The sequence below is a fragment of the Rhincodon typus genome, chromosome 4 (genome assembly GCF_021869965.1).
Source record: "Rhincodon typus isolate 14 chromosome 4, sRhiTyp1.1, whole genome shotgun sequence".
In the NCBI taxonomy this organism is placed as follows: Eukaryota; Metazoa; Chordata; class Chondrichthyes; order Orectolobiformes; family Rhincodontidae; genus Rhincodon; species Rhincodon typus.
This window is the reverse complement of record NC_063335.1, coordinates 84,821,918-84,831,418: the sequence shown is the minus strand read 5'-3', so window position 1 is coordinate 84,831,418 and position 9,501 is coordinate 84,821,918. Positions and strand designations below refer to the sequence as shown.

Sequence of the window (9,501 nt, the reverse complement as noted above, 5' to 3'; positions counted from 1 at the left end):
GCAATGTTGCGCAGGAACACAACTATCGCGTTACAGCAGAACTCCCTTGTATTTAACAGTAAATAATAAGGATTTACCAGCTCCAAAACCAAGTTATTTGCAAAGCTAGAGTCACTTACAGGTTATCATGACAAAGTGAAAAGGAGTAAGGATTTTAATGTTTAAACGTAACTGGTACACAGTGGATATAAGTATTCCCTTGTCAAAAGGACTTTTCAGCACATGCCGTTAGTGATTAAATTGTAAAGAACTGAAGAGTTGTAGGTAAAATTCAATTACCCCTGAAAATATGTTTTTGGAAACATAGTGCATTAAATCCTTGCATAACGTTGTCTTGCTTAACTTTGTTTCATACTAACATCGTTCATAAAATAGTTTCAAAATATCCATTTAATGTTGCGAGTTTTTCTTTGATCACAATTAACTCAGAATCAGAATTGTTATGATGCAGAAAGAGCCCATTTAGCCCACCAAGCATGTGCTAACTCTTCAAATGAGCATTATTTTTTAGTGCCAATGTCCTTACTCCACATTTCCAGGCAGTGCATTCCATACTCTTAACTGTATTCTGTGTGAAAACCTTTTATGAACGGGAACTGCTTTAATCTATCTACTCCAACCAGCCAGTCATGATTTTGAAAACTTCTATCAAATCTTCTCTTGGCCTTCTTCTCCAAGGAGAATGGTTCAACTTCTCATTCCTGGAACCATTCTTGTAAATTATTTCTGAACTTCCTTCAGTGCATTCAGATCTTTCCCAAAATGTGCCACCCACAACTGTATACTGTACTCCAGCTGAGACCTAACAAGACCTCATACAAATTCAACATCAACTCCTTGCTCTGGTACTGTATGCCCCTGTTAATAAAGCTGAAGACATTGTATGTTTTATGAACTGGTCTCCACCCAACCTGCCATCTTCAATGATCTGTGCACGTATACACCCAGGTCCCTCTGCTCTTGTACCCCCTTTAGCATTGTACACCCTATTTAACATTGTCTTTCAATGTTCTTCCTACCAAGTGCATCACATCACACTTATGTGCGTTGAAAGTCATCTGCCACCTATCCATCCATACCACCAATTTGTCAATATCCTTTTGGAGTTCCACACTCTCCTCCTCACAATTACAATATTTCCAAGTTTTGTGTCATCTACAAACTTTGAAATCATCCTCTGCATACCAGGATCCAGATTATTATTATATATAAGGAAAAATATCCCTTTCACCAGTGTTTCTGCCTGTTCTCTCATACGTGAAGTTCATCTTCTCCAAATTCCCACCCTCTTTTCTTCCATTTAAAGTCCCCAGTATCCAGAACCACAACTGGGAACTTTCCTATGTCTCCCAGCATGCTTCCAGGATATTTCCTGCCCTAGCTTCTGAAATGGCTCCTGGCCTTGAACCGGCTCCTGGCCTGCTGTCCATGGCCTCAGTCTCCATTCTTCCTGGCTCCTATTCCTCACTTTGTTCTTACCTTAGTTCTAGGATCTGTTCTTCACTTCTGGCTCTTGGCTGCTGTGTCCCATTCTGAACCGAGTTGGATAGCCTAGGCTCAATCTAGTGTCAGAAGTTGGCCAGTAAGCGTTGTCCAAATTATTTAGTTTATACCTGTAATGATCACCTTTTACTAGATATAGGCTTTTCAATATGAAAATACTGTACACAGACAGAAATTGCTGGAAGAATCCAGGAGGCCTGTCAGTAACTGTGGAGAAAAAACAGAGTTAAAGCTTTGGGTACAGTGCTGAAAGGTCGCTGGACCCAAAGTGTTGACTTTATTTTCTCTCCACAGATGTTGCTAGACCTTCTGAGTTTTTCCAGCAAATTGTTTCTGATTCTGATTTCCAGCATCTACAGTTCTTCTGTTTTTTTAAAAAATACTGTACTGTGAGGGGGTGGGGAAAGAGGTAGGTCGAGTTTACCATATTGAGTAACACCAACAGTGTTGGTTTGATTCCTCACCAAATGCAGTTATGATGAAAGGTCATACTTTCTCAATGTCACCTGATAGCAGGTGACCCTCAAGTTACACCAACACCAGTCATCTCTCTCTCTCTCTCTCTCTCTCTCTCTCTCTCTCTCTCTCTCTCTAATGAGAGACTGGTACTGTGGCTACACTACTGCAAGGAGGTAATTTTTTTCATGATTTTGCCTTGTATTGTGTTGCTTTTGTGATGTAATGATGTGTTTTGCAATCTATTTCAGCTAGCAATGAACAGCGTTGAACATGTGCAACGCAGTGTATTGCTTTCTTTACCAGCTGGGAAATGCGCAAAGGAATTTAATCCTAGCATTAGCATTGACTTCTACGGGAACTATGATTCACTTAAAATTGTTTCACTTAAAGTCATGGAAGTCTCTACATGATTAAACTACTCCTGAGGGGGTCTCGTGGTGAAGTGGAAGTGTCCTTATCTCTGGACCAAAAGGCCCATGTTCAAATCCCAACTGCTCCAGTGGATGTTGTAACATCTGTGAACATATTGATTAGAAAATATTTTAAACTACTCCTGAGTATTTTCTTGCAGAAACCACACTAAGCAGGTGCTGTTTGCTCCGTCACATTATTACCTCTTGCAGCCAGTGCTGAGCACAATGTTCCTTGGCTGCACACATCCCAAGGGGTTTGAATATTGTGTGTCACTAGCACAATTTAAAAACTGCTTACTTGTCCTAAAGGGGACAACAAGGAATGTTTCAACATGCAAAATTTTTGATAATGCAGCAGAGACATTGATGTGCAACAAGAAGACAAGAGAAACATACAACAGCTGTGGGAATGGGGTGATAGGTGTGCAGGAGACCCACCTGCTAAAGAAGCAGTGGGAAAATGTAACTCCGTTGGTCAAGGCAAGAATTGTAGCCCCAGGTAGTTGGATATAGTGGGTGAAGAAATTCCACCCTCTCAAAATTTTTCAAGGTGGTTGATTACAAATGGAATTTCCCTCACAGCTAAATTTACTACACTCTTTTATTTACCTACTAACAATCTCAATCATTCAGTATTAACCCTTTTAATTCGTTTGTTGCCTCATCTTCATAAACTTAGCATTATTGCAGGCATCCTAACTGTAGTTGGCAATGTACTGGCAGCTATTCAACTATCAGAGAAATCATTCAAAAATATTGCAATTGTTACAGACTGGGGAGAGTTGATAAGGCTGGACCCCCTTTTCATATCTCTCTACTGAATGAAGACAGCTTTTTAAAAAAGATGTGTTTAATCCACGAGTGCTGTGGTGTCAAAACCAGACAAATGACAGATGAATGTTTTTTGTTCAACGTATGAATATGTACCAGTCACACCTATCTACACACATACAGATGCAGCACTCAAGAAAAGATTGTGACTGCCAAAGGTAGCATGCATTTAGGTCTTAAGCACTGTCCGTCATGCTTGCTTTTCCCTGGCTTGAAGGTTTGAATACAATGCCGGCCTCTAATCCTTTCAGCTGAATGAAGGCTCTGGAAGCCTAGGAAGACTAATTTGCTTTTGTTTATGATTTGTAGTAGTGGATTTCTCTTGTTCCAGTCCTCTGCCTGTGACTCTGGGTCCCCAACCCTTTTCACTATCTTTTACCTCAAGTTTGCAACCCTACTGTGCTACTCTGTATCCATGTTGCTCATATAATCCTTTATTCAGCTCCTTTGCCTCTGTTTTCTGCAGGTGTACAGCCTTGTGCTAGCATACACCAGTTTTCCTTTTCTGTGAATACCAGATCCTGTACTAACTTTGTTTTATCTGTCTGCCACTAGAATTTATCCCAGAGCATAGGAGTCAAAAGGTCCTGCTGTTGCTAAATTCCCACCCGATTGTACCCGTACCCTGGACTATCCTAGCTTTTGAACTCTAGCTGTTTGACCTCTTCACATTATTTAGTTTATGGTTACATCACTGATCAGAAACCTTCACCTCTCTCACCCACTTGAATCCTGGCCATCACATGGGGCAACTGCTGTCTTAAAATTGGGCTCAGGCTGCATATCCGAGACTTCAGGGTTGGTGGGGTTCGACTTTGGAGGTTATATGTACACTTCTAATTGAAGACCACACAGGGACACCAATGTTGTTTGTTCGTTGGACACTTCAACCAGTTTATGTATGAAAAAACACTTACTGAAACACTCTTATCGGTGAGGTGGTCAAAGGGATGCAGAATTCAGTTTGTGGTTCAACTTGATTTTATTAACAAAGTATTCCTTACTAAAAACACACCAAATTCCCACAATATTTATTCTTGATCTCGCTCTATCCATCTGTGAAAGGTTATTACTCGCAATGATCGTTGTGTTTGAGCTGGGCCGTTGGAATCTCCTTCCTGATGGATGTAAGGCTGGCTCTCTTCCACAAAGGTGGGTCTTGCAGGTCAGGGCGAGTCTTCACGATGAGTCTTTGCTGAGGGGTGGCTCTCAGGTGTGTGTTTTTATCACCTCTTGCTCCAGACCATCCCAAATGTTCTGTGGCCTTTGGTTAACAGGGTCATTAGCTGAGTTCAAAGCAGCTAAAGGGGTCATGTCAACACCCTCTACTGTTGCTAAGCCAGAGAAATGTAAAGTGCACATCCTCAGGCACTGGCTGGAGGTGCTAAAAAGTCTGATCAATACTTTTCCAGTTCACAACTATCAGGCTGGTTGTAACTGGTTCCCACTGAACCTTTGTGACCTCTTTGACGTTGGTATCCACTATTCTCTGTACCCAATAGTTGATGACTGCTGTTTAATTTAGTTTGGGCAATCTTCTGACAGGCCCAACTTCTCCGGCTGTGGGTCAATTTAGAATGTCCAATTTTGGACTGTGGTCGCTTGACTACAACTGAACAGATTTGGGCACCACATCTCAGGAAGGATATATTAGCCTCAGAGGGAGTACAGCGTAGGTTTACAAGAATAATACCTGGACTTCAGCATTACGTCATGAGCAGAGATTATACAAATTAGGCCTGTTTACTCCAGAATTTAGGAGGTCAGGGGGTGATCTGATCGAAGTCTTTAAGGGTAGATAAAGATAAGCTATATTGACTAGTTGGAGATTCTAAAACCAGGGAGCAAAGTCCAAAAATTTGGGCAAGATCATTCAGGAGAAATGTTAGGAAGCACTTTCATACACAAAGGATGATAGAGATTTTGAACTATCTTCCAAAAACGGCAGTTGATGCACTGTCAGTTGCTAATTTTAAATATAAGATAGATAATTTTTTTGTTAAGCAGAGGTATTATGGGCTATGGGCCAAAGAGAGCTATGTGGAGTGAGGCCTGCGGGGCTGAATGGCCTACTCTTGTTCCTATGTTCCTAAAATGCAGCAACAATGGAAACATTAGGTCCTTGATGTCAACACAAAAGGTCTGATTTTCTGCATAATGATTTTAAATATCCACGTAGTGGCATCCCATTGCACTCATGGTCAGAACCCTCCCTGTCCTGTTGTATTTGAGAACTGTAGTAAACTATCATTTGTGGAAAATGTGACTGCTGACTGATCACATTATTGAGGAGTTTGGTGAAGTAATCATTCACCGACTGTAAATGTATTGATATTTGAGAGGCAAGCAGGTCCTGTCATTCTTAGTTTTGTCTTTGGAAGTGTATACTTGTAAAATGCATGTTTAGAATGCTATGTTGCAGAAAATGATTTTTATTTTGTATAACTCGAGGGAAAAGGAAAACTTTCTGTAGGAGCTAGCCTTGCCAGTGTTTATTCAGAGTAATTGTGGCTATGTGTTCAGAAGTCAAAAAGGAGCTTGTGGCTGGAAGGGCTGGCCATTGTGGGAAGCTATTGTTAGGATGCTGCTGCTGTCTGCAGAAGACAAGAAAGGGTATCAGCTGTGCAAAAACGTTAGAGGTTCTAGAGTTCAGAGTTCTTGTGAAGATGAAATCCCATCTTCAATTTGACGATACCCTCCACTGTGTTGTGTGACACTAGCTCCATGCTAAATAAAGGATAGACTTTTAACTGCTCCATCATATCAAGTTTGGGCAACCACAATCAGCAGCAGAGTTGTGCTGTAACACTAGCTGCAATGTTATGGCCTGGCATATTCCCCACTCAACCATTATCATCAAGCCAAGGGATCAACCTGAGTTCAAGAAAGTGGGCATACCTGGAGCAGCATTAGGCATATATAAAACTGATTTGTCAACCTGGTAACAGTATAAATCAGAAGTAACTGCGTGCTAACCAGCAAAGGCAGCAAGTGAGAGACACAGCTAAGCAATTGAACAACTAAAGGATTTGATCTAAGCTCTGCAGTCTTACCACATCCAGTCATGAATGGTGGTGAACAATTAAAATACCTCATTGGAGGAAGAGGCTCCACAAATATCCCCATTCTCAATGGTGGAGGAGCCCCGTACATCAGTGCAGAAGTACCAAGTAAATGATACATTTTGGCCGCCTCAAAAGATTCCCAACCATCTTACATGTCAGTCTTCAGCCAATTCAATTCACTCCACATGCTATCAAGAAATAGTTGAAGGCACTGGATGCTGAAAAGACTCCAGCATCAACATTTCACAGTAGTATTGAAGAGGTGTGCTCCAGAAATTGCTCTGCCCTAGACAATGTGGAAAATTTCCCAGATATGTCCCATACACAGAAAGCAGGACAAATCCAACTCAGTCAATTACGACTGCATCGGTCTTTTCTCGATCATCAGTAAACCAGCACTTGGTTAGCCATAATCTGACCACTGATGCTCTGTTTGGCTACCACCAGGGCGACTCATCTCCTGACTTCATTACAGCCTTTGTTTAAACATGGACAAGAGCAGAATCCCAGAGGTGACATGAAAGTGACTGCTTTTAACATCAAGGTTGCATTTAACTGAGTGTGGTATCAAGGAGCCCTAGCAAAACCACTGTCAGTGGGAGTTAGGGGAAAATTCTCCACTGGTTCGAGTCATACCTAACACATAGGAAAATGATGATCGTTATTGGATGTCAGTCACCTCAGCTTCAAGACCTCTCCGTAGGTGTCTTCAGCATAGTTCCCTACCCCCAAACATCTTCAGTTGTTCGATCAATGACCCTGTCTCCGTCATAAGGTCAGAGATGGGGATGTTTCCTGATGATTGCATAATACAGCATCAGCAACTAACCTGTAGGAACTTCATAATCCTTTTAAATAATATGACTAAGCAATAAATATTGTTTAACATCTGTGAAATTCAGACATTGGAGAAAAGGCTACAAATCAGCATTATTACTGATTCATGTTGTCATTGCCCTGTTCTGTATGTCACCAGTGGTCACTAGGCATGTGCCTTCACATGCTTCCACCAAAATGGTGTCTTGCTCACTTCTAGTCAAATGTATTATTGTGCATGTGGGATCCTATTTTCTCCTTTATGAGCTTGATGTGATCACACAGCACCTTTGTTTAAAAAAAGGCTAAATGGACTAATTGAATTATTAATGACCTAATAGGTACTTTCCGTGGATTCCAAAATCCATTTCACTCAATCAGTTACTTGAAGCATTATTCTGTACCCAAACATGACGAGAGACTTTGCACAAAGCAAGCTACCACAATTAAATTGATTCCAGTTAATTGTTTTTGATTGTGGCTTGATTAATTAATCATTTTAGGCATGAACCTTGCAAAATTCCCTGATCACCTTCAAGAAATTCCACAGTTCTTTTATGCTCCCTGAAATTGAAGATTCGTTCCTTGGTTTTCAGAGGCTTCTCCAACTTATTACTTGAGAAGACCTTTTCTTATACTTACAGTGGAATTAATGGAATTTGTGGGGCGGCACAGTGGCACAGCGCCAGGGACCCGGGTTCAATTCCACCCTCTGGCAACTGTCTGTGTGCACATTCTCCTCGTGTCTGCATGGGTTTCCCCTGGGTGCTTCGGTTTCCTCCCATAGTCCAAAGATGTGCAGGCTAGGTTGGTTGGCTATGCTAAATTGCCTGTAGTGTTCACGGATGTGTAGGTTAGGTGGGTTATGGGGATGGGTTTGGATGGGTGCTCTGAGGGTCAGTGTGGACTTGTTGAGCCAAACGGCCTGTTTCCACACTGATTCTATGATTCTAATGAAGACATGTGAGACAATTTTAATTCAAACAGATAATGGGATAACAGGTAAACAGATAGAAGGTGTCAACAGCTCACTCATAGTCTGGTAATGAGACCTGAGTAATTTACATGCAACAAGTGTGGAAGACAGAAATTTGATCAAATTGCACACTAGGCTAATTGATGGTTGGAAGCTGGAGAGAGGTAGGCTGTCTTCTTTTCTCTCTCGCCCTTCTCACCAGAGAGTTAATCCTTCTGTACAACATACCCTTTGCTTAACGAAAAAATGCATGAATTGATCTGAGATACAAAATCTGCATTCTCCATATTTGCTTCAATTATTTCTTAATTAAAGATAGTCCCACAAGCTAAATCATGGTTATAAGAAGGTACACAATTTTTTTTATTAATAAACAATGTCTCAGCTGGTCAGTTGCAGTGTATAGCCTTGAATCTTACCTTTCTTCTGGTTGTTTCTGTACATACCATCCGTAGACACTCTATAATCTACCATGTTATTGGCCTACTTGAAAAGTCAATTAGATGAGTCATGTCTTTCAGAAAAAGGTGGTAGTTTAATTTAATCATCTGATACTTATCCAAATGGGTGTCTGTATTGCATGGTACTTTCAAACTTAAATTTAAGAAAATGTAGTGAACCATGATTCCAGTTATTTGCTCTTTATTGTTAACTTTTCACTACTTACAGCGTATGGAACTACAGTTTATTATTGCCAAATATAATGCACAAGGCTATTTTCTTGATTGGGAAAAAGTAACTGGAGGCACTCTACAGGTAAACTTTGTATTTATTGTACAAGGTGTTAAATGTCAAAATCTCAGTTGATTATTAACTGATTTCTTGTTGAATGTTATCATTGTTAATTGTCAAATTATTAAATATTGGGAAGTCTGAAACCATTGTTTTCTGTGCATGCTCCATATGCACCCCCCACCAACCCTCTCTCTCTCTCTCTCGCGCTCTCTCGCTCTCGCTCTCTCTCTCTCTCTCTTTCTCACACACTGGCAACAGTCTGATTAAGCCAATCTGTTCTCATCCTTGTTTTCACACTTAACCTCTGAGGAGAGCTTCTGACCTCATGTTTGCACCATCACTAATACTATCCCTTTTGCCCGCTCGAACATTGCCCAACTTCACCCTTATTGAGAATCACAAAATTGTACAAAAGAAGGCAGTTTGGCCCATTGTGCCTACACTTTTATTACCTAATGCCAATCTTCTGCCTTTTTCCCACATCCCTGCATACAATTTCTATCTAAATAATCATCCAATCTCCTTTTTGAATACCTCAATTGAACCTATCTCCACATTTCCAGACAGTGCATTCCATACCCTAACTAGTTGCTGTGTGAAAAAAGTTATTTTTTTCTCACATCAACCTTGCTACTTTTGAACATCACGATAAATCTATGCCCTCTCATTCCTTTCTCTTTCATGACTGGGAACAGATTCTCCC

General features: G+C 40.8%; 1 long non-coding RNA gene across 1 annotated transcript in view; it reads left to right on the top strand.

Moving 5' to 3' along the window:
- LOC125483038 overlaps positions 1 to 8,816 on the top strand; it is a 30,661-nt gene extending 21,845 nt beyond the window's left edge. The window contains exon 7 of the long non-coding RNA XR_007262038.1: positions 8,733 to 8,816. This is a non-coding gene — a long non-coding RNA (uncharacterized LOC125483038). The remainder of the gene's footprint in view (positions 1 to 8,732) is intronic.
- The last annotated feature ends 685 nt before the right edge of the window (positions 8,817 to 9,501 follow it).